Below are 16,321 nucleotides of genomic sequence, written 5' to 3'. Positions count from 1 at the left end.
CATCATGTTCTAAGATCTCGGTGCCTATCTTAAGTCCTTCTTTCTCTGATTTTTCTTGATGGATATAATGGAATTGGTTTTGAGTTCTTATATCTTGTATTTGATAGAAGTCCTTGAGAGAAATTCAAACTTAGATAAATCTATTTATTGATTTTGTAATTCCATACACAGATCCAAGTCACAAGATGTAAAGGAAAATGCTAATCTCGTTATTATTGAGCAAAAGGTCAGGCTACAAAAGTTCAGTAAGATAGAACTTGGATTTGTAGTTGCATGGGCTAACATGGTTTAGTTTGAGTACAAAAAAGAGGATAATCTTGATCAAAAAGATGAGGAAACTCAAAAGTAAGGCGTTCCCAATCTTCCCAAGAAGCATCTTCAATGGGGTAGCCCTTCCACTGGACTAAAGCGTCCCGAATTGTTCGATGTCGTAGCTTCCGCTCCTTCATGTCTAAAAATTGTTCTGGCTCCATCTGGAATTATTCCTGTGTGATGAGAATAGTATCTTCGTCATTTAGGATGTGAAGGGGATCTGCAACATATCTTTTTATCAAGCTAACATGAAAAACATTGTGCACATGCAAGTGAGGGGGTAAAGCGAGTTCGTAAGATTGGTCCCCTATCCTTCTCAAAATCTCAAAGGGTCCACAATATCTATATGCTAACTTCCTGTATTTTTCCAATTTGAGTGAACTTCTCTTTGGCTTGACCCTAAGGAAAACTCTATCTCTTGCCTTAAAAATCCGGGGAGATCTATGTAAATCAGCATAACTATTTTGCGTGTCACTTGCTCTCTTAAGGTTCTCCCTTATTTTTTTGATTTGACGATCCATTTCTTTAAGAGTATTATTTGATGCAGGTACTAGGAGACTTGGGTCGGCCATTCTGAGTGGAATGATACAGTCTTGTCCATAAAGAGCTTTGAATGGTGACATTCCTTGGCTTCTATGGTAGGAAGCCAAGGACTTGGGTCGGCCATTCTGAGCGGAATGATACAGTCTTGTCCATAAAGAGCTTTGAATGGTGACATTCCTTGGCTTCTATGGTAGGAAGAATTATAAGCAAATTCCACTAAGGGTAAAAATTTGATCCAAAGATGAGGTTGTTGACTGCAGTATGATCTCAACATATCTTCTATGACTTGATTAACTCTTTCAGTTTGTTCCATCTATCTCTGGATGATAGGCTGAACTTAGGTTTAATTGAGTGCCTAAGGATTGGAACATGGCCTTCCAAAACTTAGAGATAAACATGGCATCACGATCACTGATTATCCTAGCAGGTATTCCATGTAATATGATAATTTCTTTTACAAAAATTTCAGCAATATCTGTTGCAGAGGCAGTGGTTTGATTGGGACAAGGTGAGCTACTTTGGTGAGTTTATCCACCACCACAAAAATTGAACCAAAATTTCCAGTAATCTTGGGTAGCCTTGTTACAAAATCTATAATGATGCACTCCCACTTCATTGTAGGCATATCCAATGGTTGTAGCTTCCCAGGAATCTTAACTCTTTCAGCCTTCACCTTTTGGCATACCAAACACTTATTAACATACTTCTAAGGTATCCTTTTTCATCTTAGGCCCGTAGAAATTCTGTTTAAGAGAAGCAAACATTTTGTGATAACCTGGGTGAGCTGCAAGGGGAGTTTCATGAGCTTCCTTTAGAATTTGCATCCTTAAGCATGTAGGTATGCACAATCGATTCCTGAAGAATAAGAGTCCATCTTGAATAGAGTAGCCTTCCAGATATCTTTTCTGAACTTGAGCTTGGATTTCTTGGATCAAGGAACCAAATTGCTCATCAATTGGGAGGGCATTTTGAACTTCTTCAGGTAGAGTTGAATGGACTAGTGTAATGGAAAGGGCCACTACTCGTCGGCTTAGAGCATCGGTAGCTTGATTTTCCTTGCCTGGTCTAAATTTGATCTCAAAAGTGAACTCTTGGAGGAACTCAACCCATTGCCTTTATCGCATATTGAGATCTAGCTAGGTGAAAATCCACTTGAGACTTTTGTGGTCAGTAACAAGCTCAAACATCTGACCTAGAAGATAGTGTCTCCACTTTTTGAGGGCATGAACCACATCCAGTAGTTCGAGGTCATGGGTGGGATAATTCTGATCATGAATCCTCAGTTGTCGTGATTCATAAGCTATGGGATGGCCTTCTTGCCGTAAGAATCCAGCTATGCCTTGTATGCAAGCATCCACTATCACCTCAAAGGTTTTTTTGAAAATTTGGAAGTTTTAAGAACAGGCTCACTGGCCAAAATCTCCTTTAATTTTTTGAAGGATTTATCCCTCTTGTCTGACCAGATAAAGGGTGCCTCCTTCTTAGTGAGTTTAGGGCTTGCGATGAGTGCATAATTTTTAATAAATATTCTACACCATCCTATGAGACTAAGAAATCCCCGTACTTTTGAATCAGTCTTGGGAATGGACCACTGAACTACAGCTTCCACCTTAGCTGGGTCGGGAGAAAGACCATCCTTTGAAACTATGTATCCCAAATCGGCAACCTTCTATACAAAGAAAGAGCATTTGCTACGCTTGGCGTAGAGTTGGGCTTTCTTCTGAGAATCTCCAAGACATGGCGTACATGCCGTTCATGATCTTCTCTAGTCTTTGAATATATAAGGATGTCATCAAAGAAGACTAGAACAAAATCATCTAACTTTGTCCTGAAGAGGTCGATCATGAGATGGTTAAACGTGGCAGGGACATTAGTTAGGCCAAAAGGCATGACAGTGAACTCATAATGCCCAAATCTTGTGTTAAAAGCTATTTTCGGAATATCCTCCCTTTTTATCCCAACTTGGTAATACCTGACCTGAGATCAATATTGGTGAGAAATTTGGAACCACAGATTTGATCAAGCAGCTCATCTATGCGAGGCAAGGGATACTTGTTCTTGACAGTGCACTGATTTAGGCCTCAAAAATCTATGCAAAGTATGAACGTTTCATCTTTCTTCTTTTCGAAGAGTACAGGGCACCCCAAGGAGAGACACTCGGTTTGATGAAACTTGTTCCAAAAGCTGAGTCAACTTATTCTTTAGCTCTATGGATTCGAAAGGTGACATCTTGTAGGGAGTCCTTGCTATTGGTTGGGCACCAGGAATGAGCTCGATCTCGTGTACTAATTCCCTAGGTGGTGGTTGTCAACTCCTCTAGGAAAATATCTTGATATTCATTTAGCCATTCAGGCTATGATTCTTCTAATTTGGTCTTTGGTTTATTGCACCTTATAACAAAAATTGACAGTCCTTTCTTTAACCCCTTAACCAAACGACTAGCTTTGACCACCTTCAGAGGAGCTTTCCCTGTTCTGCCTTGCACTAAGACTTGTTCACCCTTTGAGTTTGAAAAAGAGATGCTTCCTTCACTGCAATGGATGTTGTCTTTATTTTTGCTCAGCCAATCCATCCCTAGGATTCCTTCAAATTGGCCCATCTTTAGGATTCTTTCAGATATACAGGACTTATTAAATTCTTTTTAAAAAAAAATAATTATAAGGTAGACCTTTCAAAAAGGTAAACTCTTTGTTATTTTCTCTCGTTCAAAGCTTTTTTTTTTTGCTCTTTCTATTATGCCAAAAAAAATTTACATCTTGGGGAAATACTTACTGATATAGACTTGCACTTCTTTAGTAATACATCTAGTTCTTCCATCTCTTGCTTTGTTAGTACGGACTTTAAAGACTTAAGGTTACCACTCACAAAAAATACAAGTCTGTGGACTCGAGAAGAAAGTGACTTGCGAGTGTAAATGGTCCAATAAGTAATGTTATTTGTCATGGGTAGATAAACATCTTATCATAAGGGAGATTGGTTATTAATAGAAGAAGATTGCTTTCATATTCTATGGCATGAGAACTAATAACACAATAGCGATTGGGACCTACTTCCAAATTTTCCATCATCATGGCTAGGTGAAGATTATTTAGAAGGTGTTCATTGTCCCAAAGAGTTACTTTAGTTATGTTTCATTGGTCTTCTACATTTGTTGAGCTTTGGTTGTCCCTTTGGCAGGAAAAAGGAGGTGAAAAAAGTGTTGGAACGTGGCCTCCTTTTGTTCCATAGTTGCTTCTTCCATTTGCTTTTGGACAATTTAGAGTACCTCCTCTTCTTGAGAGGTCCACATCAACTGTAATTTGAGAATTTATTTTCCATTACCTCACCCTTTTCTACAAGAGTCAATTTATCTATCCAAGGACAAAAATTGCGCTCTGATACCACTTGTGAGGGCCATGCCCGGGGACCACCGGCTGTACCATCTCCGCTTGAGACCGACACCAAGACAGGACTCCTCCTGCTCTTCGATGCCAACTCAAGGGGGGTGATAACATTCAATTTCTCTCATATGGATCCCTTAGCCCCGAGAACCTTTGCTTACCGATCAAAGTTACCAATCAAAGTCATCAGACTAACTTGGAACTCAACCTTCCAAGGTCAACTGGTGGGAGTTCTCTAATTCACCCTTGGTTCAAGGTCATTGACGCTTTTTTCCCGGGGACCGAGCACAACCGTCAATGCATTCCACTAAGGTGAGTGTATTATAATCTACACAAATCCCTTGATCCCAAGTTTTTCCCCGCTCCGTAGATCGGAATCCCTTTTTCCCCCGCTCTGGACTTAATTGCTAAGACAACATAAAATTGGGTTCAACTTTCGGCCAACTATTAACCCTCCGGAATCCGCCCACCCACCGAACCCTTTGATAAATCCACCTTCACAAGGTAGTACTATGATACTAGAAAACAGTATTCCAATCATGGCGAACCAAGAATACATTTCAAGCATTTGAAAGCAGCATGCAAACTGCTGCATACCCTTGCAAATGTGCATTTATCAGGTTGTTCCCACCTTTTCTTTTATATAATATTTTTACTTCTTTTTTCCTTCAATATTAGTAAGATTATCTAGCTATCTTTCAAGCAATCATGTATACTTCTCCAGGCCCCATATCCCGATCGTCGTCCTAGGACTTGGGTATCCTGTCTCCTCCGCCACGTGAGAAGGCGGCACCTTTACACAGATTCCAAATCTTATTTTTCTTTATCTTGTGTGGGAAAGCCTTTAAAAATAATCTACTTTAGGTTCCTTTTAAATCAATAATCCCGAGAAGAAGAGCAAAGGTCCGGCTGATGAGCACAATTGCGGAATAGCCCATTTAGGTTCCTAGCCTTTCTAAGGTTCCTTTTTCCCAAACAATTTGCAGAGTTCCTTAATTAAATCACATCCTCCTCCCTTATCATGATCCCTCCTTGGATCCTTTTCGTCGGCATCAGGCCTACCCGGACTAGGCCGATTTCCAGACACATCCGCACGTCACATTCACCCGACCGGGACACACTCCCATTCAATCCCATTTCTAGGGAAATGAATGAACCCTGAGCTCAAACATAGACCAATGGTTATCAGTCCTAGCCGAAAAGGACCATCCCCTGTTGTATCCCACAGGTAAACACCTGCGTCGGCCTTTTTCCAAACATGAAGATAAGTTCACACTTAAATCGCTATGTTATGCTAGGGCTATCCACGTCAATCTTCTCAATAAAGTTTTTTGACCTATTTTAAATTTTAGATTAAGCTCTTTGAGTTATAAACCCTTAATCCCTACTTCCTTTTAATTTTCTACTCAAAACAAGACCTTAGAAATCAAAGAATCTCTTGAAAATTTAAGGTTTTGTCTCGACGTAAGTTTCAAGTTATCCCCGGCTTCAATGAATCCCATTTTGGTCCCTTTTTATCATTTGCAATCCATGGGGCATCTCCATGGAAGCGATGGGAGTTTTTATGTTCAAGCAACTCAGTCATGACATCCGTGAAGCTATCCCCTTACTCCCCCCTTCGAATTTGCAAAACAAACTTGAAAGCATACAAACTTGAAATGAACAATGCATATACTTTCTATAATGAGTTTTTAATTTGGTGTGATCTATGCATGATACACGCAAAACATTCAAAATGCACCAACTTACAACCTTGGACAACGAATCAAAACTTCCTTTGAGTGCTTATGCAAGAGTGAAACCCTTGTATGCATGGTAGTGTAGAATGGCAAAGTTCCTAAGAGTGGACTTGCTAGTGTATCGTAAAATATGCATGTAATAGTGTATGAATGATTAAAAAATTCTTCTTTAGGAATGGATTTAAGCATATCTTTACTACCGGAGAGGATTAACCAAGTGCCTTAAAGAGGCTTAAGGTTTCGGAACCTTAATGTGTAGATAGTAGGGTCTTCTCCTTGCTTTGGAGGAGTAACGGCAAGTGTATTGATGTGGCCGGATCTTTTTCGCTTCCCTATGCTTGAAAACCACCAATTTGGCTATGGGAATAGAAAGAGATTAAGAAAATTCAAGCTATGGAAAGCTTGTAGGTTAAGAGAGAGAAGGTGAAGAGAGTAATGGTAATTTGGATTATGGTTATGGCTTCTCTTGATGAGAAAAGTGTGTGTAGGCTGTGTATGAAGAAGGAGGATTAGCTATGGCTTTCATAGCTCACTATCAAGCTTGCAATTTCAAATGTGTAGAGAAATGAAGTGAAGTGAAGCGTAGCAAAGTGAAGTGAAGTGAAGCAAAGTGAAACGAAGTGTTCAATGAGTAGGGAAGGCCTCCTTTTAAGCTTAATTTTGATAAGTCCCTTAACTTATCGTGATAAGTTACTTTACATATCTTTGATATCCTTTCTTGCTTTTCAAAGATTCTCCAACAAGCTACTTATACAAGAAGTTACTTTTCCTACAAGTGTCTTATGCATGAAGCTACATTTCCTACAAGTGGCTTATGCATGAAGCTACTTTCATACAAGTGTCTTATGCATGAAGCTACTTTCCAACAAGTGGCTACTTTTCAATTCAACAAGTGTCTTATTCAACAAGCTATTTTTCAACAAGTGGCTTCTTCAACAAGCTACTTCCAACAAGTTACTTTTTCACCTTACCCTTATTCTTTCTTTTTTTTCTTATGCAATTTGTTTTCTTGAGATAAAACTAATATTCCATGCATTCGTTATATCCACGTTCCCATGGTGAAAACCAAAAGTGTCTCATGGATAGCTTTGCATTGATTATATCCATGTTCCCATGGTTAAAACCAAAAGCGTCTTGTGGGTAGCTAGGGTGCTTTACTTGATCGTATTTGGAAAGTCGACGGCTTAGATATTTTTGCAAGAGTATGGGCTAAGAGGAGGACCTTACATGCCAGGTTTGAAGCTTGCCCATGAAAATTGTGTTGACCTTTTTTATGAACTCACGGTAGCCAATTCCTGTTAACTGGGAGATTGATTCGGGTTGCTTCTTGTGAAGGCAAGCAAGCCAAGATATAACCAAGATATAACCAACGACCTTTTGCAATCATACCTACCATCACTCCTGTAAATGATAATCCCTCCTGTAAATGTTCGGGAGATTGAACTCACGGTAGCCAATTGCAAAAGGTATGATTGCAAACTCATATCTTGACAATCCCTCCTGTAAATGTTCCCACTGTAGTGGCCAGATCAGGACACAACACTAGTAGATCGTGCATGAAATGCCCAAATGCTGATGAAATCTGTGCAAACTTGGTTGTACTTTCCTCCTCAATGTTATCTATATCCACTCTGTCATCAAAACTACTCATCACTTATAGATGTTTTCTGGACACTATGCATTAGGAAGGGAGTGGGGTATAAGAGGGCCTCTTTATTTTCCATGGGATTAAAAATGAGATTAAGGAATGAGCAAATGGGAGAATTCCATGTGGACTGAAATGGTGGGTGTGGCAAGTTCTAAAAGTGAGTGGTCAAACTTATGGGCCTAGAGGTGGAGGGGTCTTTTCTTTATGAATAAAATAAGAAAATAAGAAAATTTGAACCTTTTTTATAAAGCTGGGGTAAAAACCCACTCTTTATCTCTCTAGAGGCTGTGGACTCTCCACACCTTCCTCCCTAAAAGGGGGTCTTTCAAAAAACGTGCTGACATTCTCTCTCTCCTATTTACTCTCTCTAAGGCTGCTACATCTACTCTCTCTCCCCTAGCTATGAGACCTTCATTTCCCTCTTCAAGCCCAATTTTCCCTCCAAATACCTTTTGCAGCAGAGGTTTGAAACCTCCGTTCACTATCAGAGGAGTTGTCTACCCGGGGGATTCACTGTGTTTTTCCGTATGGTACCACGTGAGTGTACAATAGGGGGGTTCTTAGATTTTGTACATAAGCGTATACAATAGGGGTAGCCCCTCATTATTTCATACTCATACCATACACATAAGGGAGGGGGGGGGGGGGGGGAGGAGGGTGGTTACATTGGGGCTCCATTCAACTACCTGAGCCACCTTATATACATCAGTAAGCCTCTCTCTCTCTCTCTCTCTCTCTCTCTCTCTCTCTCTCTCTCTCTCTCTCTCTCTCTCTCTCTCTCTCTCTCTCTCTCTCTCTCTCTCTCTCTCTCTGTGCATCGATAATACTTTCATGGCGTGGTGAAAGTAAGGGAAAATTTGAAATTCTCTTGTTTTTTTGGTCAAAATTAGAAGCTTTTTTCGGTAATTACATTAAAACTTATGTAAATTTCCTCGTTTTCTTAAAGCCAAGCTCAAACCCCTCTAATTTGTCAAAATTCCCAAAATACCCTTCAAATTTTTAAAATTCCCAAAGTACCCATGTATCTATTTTAGTTGGAGTGATCAACCTTTTCTAATTTTTATTCCTTTTTTACAATTGAGATGCATTTTTGAGTGGTTAGCATGTAATTTGTCACATATTACCTCACAGAACAGGTGATTATGTCCACAAAGATAACACATAAGTGTAGTCATCAACAAAATGTCAATCATTGAAGAACAAGAATACATCCTAATTCCTCTCTATCCTGCCATACATTGGCTAGAGAGAGAGAGAGAGAGAGAGAGAGAGAGAGAGAGAGAGAGAGAAGAAGAAGAAGAAGAAGAAGAAGAAGAGAGTTTTAACATCATAGGAAACTATCCCAAGATACCTTAAAGATCTAGCCGACGAGGAGAGTTGAACTCAAGACCTGTTATGAGAGAGAGGGAGAGAGAGAGAGAGAGAGAGAGGGGGGGGGGGGGGGGTTGGAGAATGTTAAAGCTGGTATTTATTATGCTAGTTCAAATGTAGAAATGACATATGTGAGAACATATATTTTCACTCTATATTTGTTTCACCACCTTTCATGGAAATGAACTACACCAAATACTTGGACAATACCATAGTGCTCAAAGGGTGTCAGGTACAACTTTACCTATTTAGCTCTTCAAAAGGTAACGCTTAAATTAACTTCTCTATCAGTTGGAACAAATTATTACCTTCAGTTTGATGACACCATTCCATGAAACAATAGTTAGTCTAGTAATGGTTCCTTTTGTGATAAGATCCCATTACCATATTAGAAAAGCTCAAAATATTGTCCAAGCCTTCAAATTTCTCATCAATCCACCAAATAACAACAATATTATAGGATCATGTTTGACCTTGCCTCTCTTGGAAAACTATGCACATCAAGGTTGCCTCAATCTCTCTCTCTTACTCTGCTAAATCTTCCTCTCTCTCTCTCTCTCTCTCTCTCTCTCTCTCTCTCTCTCTCTCTCTCTCTCTCTCTCTCTCTCTCTCTCTCTCTCTCTTCATCTTCAAAAAGTGTGCTTTACATCGATTGAAGAAAGGCACCAACCAACCTTTCATGTGCCAAAAGGGTGACAGCCGACCTCCCCTACATGTGACGAACCCCCTACTGGCTCCTCAAAAAAGAAAATAGCCCCGAGCCAAGAATATTCCCTTCTCCCTTGCCTCTACGTGAGCTCCTTCTCCCCTCCTTGGGCAGCCTACCTCCCCACTTTCCCCCTCCTCCTCCTGCCTCCGTTCCCCTCCTCTCACTCCCCCATTCCGATGGCACAGGCCTGTTGTTAACCGTTCCGTTACCTCCCTAACCTAGAAGGTTGCAAAACTCCAACCCTAACTTTCTTATTAGAGCATCATAGATCCCTTTCTTCTCCAAAATAACACAATCCATTCTCTAAGATTTTTCTATTTTTATTTGCCTCCCAGCTATGGCAGAGGTGAGGGCTGAAGGTGTCTGCAAGGTTGAGAACTTAGATAGTGAAAGTGATCGTGTCGAGCAACGGTGATCCACCTTCCCCAGATTCCTATCATGCACCCTACGCAAGGGAATAAATAAATATATATATATATATATATATATATATATATAGAGAGAGAGAGAGAGAGAGAGAGAGAGAGAGAGAGAGGCCTCCTCTGCAAGTGATTAGCCGTGATGTCCTCCACCACCCTTCTATAGGGTTCTGTTCATGCAATCCCTTGAGTGCCAAATGGCATCTTACCTTTCCTAGCACATTCTTTTTATCTACCTATTTTTGCTTCAACCTTCTTTCTAATGAAGCATCTCCAGTCATTCTGTTTAATAAAGCATTAAAAAGGATTGGGTACACCCTATTTTGCACACTTCCCTTTTAATAGAGTGGGAAATCGGCCAGTTTTCATAACCTCTACAGCAGGAGAGCTCCAGGTCGCCATAGCCAAGTAGCTTCTTATCTACTGCTCTCTCACTCTCCTCTCAGCCTTGCCAAGATGCGTGAGATCTTGGACGTGCAGGGGGCCAATGCAGCAAATAGCGACTGCCTTTGCTTATAATTAGGAGAGAGAGATAAGACGATAAATACAGAGAGAGGTCTATGTTCGGGACGTCCATGATGAGAGATGCCCCAAGCCTTCGATCCTTTCTTCGTCTTTCACACTCTAGCTGAGCGAGCTGCATAGGGCTAGAATCTCCGTGAGGTTGTGAACTTGTGAAAGAGAGAGTGGGTATGCGACGTACATGAGAGATGCTGATGAATAATGACACCACTGCTCAGTTGCATTACTCAGGCGTTCATATGTCCCCTGCAAATACGGGAATATCTTCCTTAATGAGTCACAAAAATTTTGGAATGATCGCAATGTTTACATGATTACAGTGTAAAGTCCAGAAGAAACATAAGGTTCAGAGTGCACTACTGACATATCATGTCATCTGCTTGTACTCAAGAGTATAGTTTGACCAATGGAAACACCTGAGGTTACTCAACAAAGAGAAATGGCTTTCATAGTTAAGTGGTCTCTTGTGCATTAGCGACTGCACATGTGATTTATCAGAGCTTGAGAAATCCATGGAGGGCCCCGACATCTTCAAGCACAATGGAGAAGGACGTAGTAGCAGCCCTCCTCTTGCGTTTCAAGCCTCACATGCAGAAAATGGCATGGTGAGTGCAAACTTTGCTCCTGCAAGGTGAAACTACCAACCGGTGTTGTGTTATGCGTGCATGTGTGCATGTGTTTTCCTCTTCTTGAGGTTTCCCACCAATAAAGCATTATGAAAATAATGTGTGTGTGATATGTTTATCTTCAATTGCCTACTTCAATATAGCCTGCAATATAGTTGTACAAGACTGATCACAGGGTTTGTATTCTTGGGCATCAAAATTAATGCATACACTGAGAAAGATATGACAATATGATTGACAGGGAGACTAGTCATCTCTCTCGAGAACATTTCTGATGATTTTGTGTATGTATGATGCTGACAGATAGAGCGCATCACAGCTATGGCAGCCAAGTACATTGGTGACGGTGCGCGACATTTTCTGCCTCTTCACCAACAGGGTCAGGAAGCCCACTAGATGCAGCATTGCAGGTCCCACTCCCCACAATGGGAGGAGGGGCTCCGTCGGCCGAGCCAACAATTGCAGAAATAGCGGCACCGCCTTTTGGATTGACAGAAGCCGAAAAGCCCTTGGTAGTAGAATTGGCAGTGGCATCTATGGAAGATCTTTTACAGGTGGCTCAAGCTGGGGAACCCTTGTGGGTAGTTGGTGGTAGTCAAAATCCTGGTGTTGTCCAGGTGATGGAACAAGAGGTATACCTTCAGAGATTCCCAAGAGGGATTGGGACCATGCCTCCGGGCCTCACTTCCAAGACTTCCCGACACACAAGACTGGTCATCATGACTTTTACTTCTCTGGTGGAGTCTTTTATGGATGCGGTATGTTTCATATTCAGGTGCATGCATGGTTTCATAAGGCTGGCACTCTTTCTTTCAGTGTAAGAATGCATATGGCTAGGTTGATACTAGGTTGAATATGGCTTGATTAAGAATTGAAGAGTTTTGGTCATATTTCTGCTCTACTTATTTGATTTGATGGCACCACATTGGTCTTAGCCTCAGTTGATCCCATGGCTGGAATCTTGTTTAATATAGCTTAACCGTTTCTCGTTTCTAGAATCGTTGGGCTGCAATGTTCTCTTCGATCGTCTCAAGGGTAAGGATAGTGGAGGTCCTTTCAACGGGGGTTGATGGAACTTATGATGGGGCTATTCAACTGGTAAGTGAACTTGTAAAGAGATGAGTATGTATCTGCTATTATATAATGTCAAGAACTTCTTCTAGGGAAGCCTATGTAGAATCTTTTGATAACCGAGTGTGGTTGGTATTGTCTAGAATCTTCTCGTGTACAAATAGGTACTTGGTATGGCAGACTGGTTCAATGGACAGTGTTCGAACAGGCCCCTATGGGCAAATCTTCTGCCTTGATAACTTCGTCTTTGGCCAGAGTCCGGAGCTGGCAACAAGTGGGCCAAGGGTCACTACACCAAAGTTGCGGAGCTCATTGATTCTGCCCTTGATGTTGTCCGCAAAGAGGCTGAAACTGTGAGTTCCTTTAAGATCTCATTCTATCGTTCTGTATTCTATTTTATTATGTGAAATGTTGTTCGTCATGCCTTCTTTGCCATTTCTCCGATGGTACAGTTCCATTTATGTCTGGTATAATGATTCTGTTATCAGTTTTGTTTATATTTGACAATGAAGCTAGCCTCAATCGTCTTGTTTGAAAATAATGTTCACATCTTTCCTCAGTGAAGGTTTTAAGAACAATGTTCAGATATGTCTTCAATGAAGGTTGTCAGATTTCTTTAAGTGAAATTTTCATCACTGCTGTTCTAACTTCTCTAGCTTCGTAGTATCCCCCCTCACTTGGCAGACATTGGCTTTAGATCTACTCTCACCACTCCCAGCCAGTGCTGGATTCCAAATTTGTTTCAAGTTAGCAAGGCTTTGCCACAAACTCTTTCTTCAATTCATGTTGATCTGTAAATTGTATATTGTTTCTATGCTTGAGATGTTTATCTATACGCTATGATGCAAGCTTCTGTAGTGGCAAAAGCTTCAATGTCTTCATCATTGTGTCATTAATCCTACCGAACTGGTTGATGGTGTGTTGTATACCTGGAACGCCGGGTTTTTTCTTTCTGTTGTAGCTACATCTCATAAAAAAGCTAGCTTTTCTCTATTGATCAATTAAATCTGTGACTGCTTTCTTTGAGGCCTTTGTTTTGTAGTTCAAGTTCGCATTCTCAACAGCTTCCTTGGGCCTCATTTTATTAAGCTTCCTCTTTTTAGACTTCTTCGGCAAGGATGATGACGATGTAAGGAGGAGTGCTGACACTCACGATGGGAGGCCAACACCTTGCAAGCGAAGTGATTGCCAGACGAAGGGTGGGTTCTCAGTTCACTTTAGGCATGAATCATTTTTACCCGCTCCATGCCCTTAGGCTTTAGCTATGGCGTTCAAGTCCTGACCTGCTAATCAGTGATGTTTAGTCTTGACGTCCCTAATTGCTAGAGCTGGTGTTCGATCGTGTGTTGGCCTCCCATCGTGTGTTGACAGTCATGATGGGAGGCCAGCACCTTGCAAGCGAAGCGATTGCCAGACTCAGGGTGGGTTCTCAGTTCACTTTAGGCGTGACCTTGCTCAATGCCCTTAGGCTTTAGCTATGGTGTCTAAGTCCTGACCTGCTAATCAGTGACGTTTAGTCTTGACGTCTCGAATTGCTAGAGCTGGCGTCCGAGTCTCGACTTCTTCCAACACAGCCGCCAACGCTGTTGAGTCCTTGAGCCTCTCGTTGTCTATTCAATGCATTAAATCGGCTTTTAGATCATAGTTTGAAGCATCTATCGGTAGTTACACTAAATCTTGTCACATTTTGTCAAATGTTTTCAAGGCAAGCTCAAAATCTAGCTTAGATTTTGCAAGTTAGTGATACTCACTTTTGGGTGGTAGTGTTGTGTTAACTCAATAAAGAATGTACTTAATCTCAAACTAGATGTGTGAGATCATAGCGTTAAAGATTTTAAGATCGTTGATTTCTTTTACATGTAGCTACAAATTTTATAGTCTCAATTTCTCACATGGTCATATGGCTTGATCGGGTGTGTTATCTTGAGCTATAGTTTCTTGCCAAGACACGTTTAGAATACCTTGGGTTTATGTGTCACACATACACAATGTTTTTATTTTGTATATAATTACAAATATAGACACGTCTACCATACGTTGGGTCTATGTGTCACACATACACAATGTTTTTATTTTGTATATAATTACAAATCTGGTCTCAATTTGTCACATGGTCATATGGCTTGACCGGGTGTGCCATCTTGAGCTATCGATTTTTACCTTTAGTTCTTCTAGCTATCTATATGGCTTGATCGGGTCTCTTGAGCTATCCATTCTTACTAAACGTGTAGTTGTGCTTCTTCTTACGATAAAAAGCGTTAAAAGATTTGAAGATGGTTAGTTTCTTTTACATGTAGTTACAAATTATGTAGTCTCAATTTCCCACATGGTCGTATGGCTTGATCGGGTGTGTTATCTTGAGCTATAGTTTCTTGTCAAGACACATCTAGCATACCTTGGGTCTCTGTGTTATACCACCACTTTGAAGTTAGATTCCTGTGACTATTGAAAATGTGTTTGATTTTAACGTGTAAGATAATCCTTAAATCCCAAGTGGGAGCCCAAGATGAGGTGAACAGTTTTTTTGGAAAAAGAAATTATGTGATGAAAATCCCATGTGGGAGCCCAAGAAAAGGGTATACTGAATTTTTTTTAGAAAGGGATCTTCGTACAAAAGGAGACTCTAGCAAAATTTCTAAGATTTATAATTTATGTACAAACTCAAAATTAAATACAAATGGTGCTTTTTTAGAGGTTTCATTTTGCTTAGGCATAGATGTGCATTCATATCACATATAATTTTTTTGGTCCAAAAAGATTAATATTTTAATGGGTTGTTTTGTAATGTGTTTTGATTTGACGAGTGAAGTTTTTCATGGTTGTTTAAGATTATGCATTATTTGTTATTTAGAGAACAATCCATTTCATATGTGTGCCTTAAATCCTAAGTGGGAAGCCTACTAAGTAGGTGGCTAGTATCATATATTTTGAGATTGAGATTTGTATCAGTTTACAAGGAAAATGCTATTTGTTTTTTGACAAATTACATTGAAACGATTGGTTTATTTTAATTTAATATTCATTATATTTTTTTTTTCATGGTTTGTTCTCTTAACATCTATTGTAAATGAAAACACACTACAATGTACACTTTTGTTCATTTGCAGCTCAACATGTATTTTTGCAAAAGTACGTGCTTCTAAAATTGTTATGTTACTAGTAGTGGGTCATTACATTCCGTACGAAATCCATATGAGGGGGGATGGCTCATTGCGAGAACGTCCATATGTTGTCCGTATGTAGGGGGGTAGGTTAGCAAGTAAGATACCGTACATAGGGGGGTTTCTCTAATTTTGATGCACGCAGGTGACATCCCCCCATTACTAATAGTGAATCCCCCGGGGTTATCTATAACCGCTAACATTGCCGCGGAAAACAAAGGAAAAAGGAGAGAGAAAAATTTGTGGGGTGGCAATAACCGTAGCTATGAACGCGATAGTGGTTTCTCAGCAATAAGCACGGTAATAGTCATGGCAATATACCCATTGCTATTACCACGACCTTTGTCGCTGTTATTACCGCACTTATTACCGCTACACGCCAATTCAAAAATAAAGGTGCTCATTTGGGCCACCTAAATTTGGGTGGCCCAAATGAGCACCTTTATTTTTGACCTGCATAAAACAATAAAACATCAATTGTTTTTGGAAGAGTATAAGAAAGTACCAAAGTATTGAAATTGATTTACTTTACCTTGATAATTAAAAATGTAGAAGATCAACTATTTAAAAAAGTTACAATAAAAAGTAAATAGTTGTATATACATTGTGCCACATTGGGACTTTACGAAAGTTTTGACAAAACATTTTTTTATCTAATCCTTGTCATCATCCAGAGGCACGTATGTTGGATCACTTTGACTCTACATAAACCCAAACCAAATTAAACAATTATCCACAGCTCAAAACAATTGATACAAAATTACTTGTTTAAACTTACCGCTTGTAGTGGTCCAACTGCCGTGTTAAATTGCTTGTGAGA

General features: G+C 40.1%; 1 pseudogene; it reads left to right on the top strand.

Annotated features, from left to right (window-relative positions):
* Positions 1 to 11,694: 11,694 nt before the first annotated feature.
* Positions 11,695 to 13,815, top strand: LOC147432978 (uncharacterized; annotated as a pseudogene).
* The last annotated feature ends 2,506 nt before the right edge of the window (positions 13,816 to 16,321 follow it).

Source organism: Adiantum capillus-veneris, chromosome 20 (assembly GCF_014529385.1).
Source record: "Adiantum capillus-veneris isolate H3 chromosome 20, ASM1452938v2, whole genome shotgun sequence".
Lineage (NCBI taxonomy): Eukaryota > Viridiplantae > Streptophyta > Polypodiopsida > Polypodiales > Pteridaceae > Adiantum > Adiantum capillus-veneris.
Note: the sequence above shows the minus strand (reverse complement) of the source record. Positions and strands in the feature narration are given on the sequence as shown.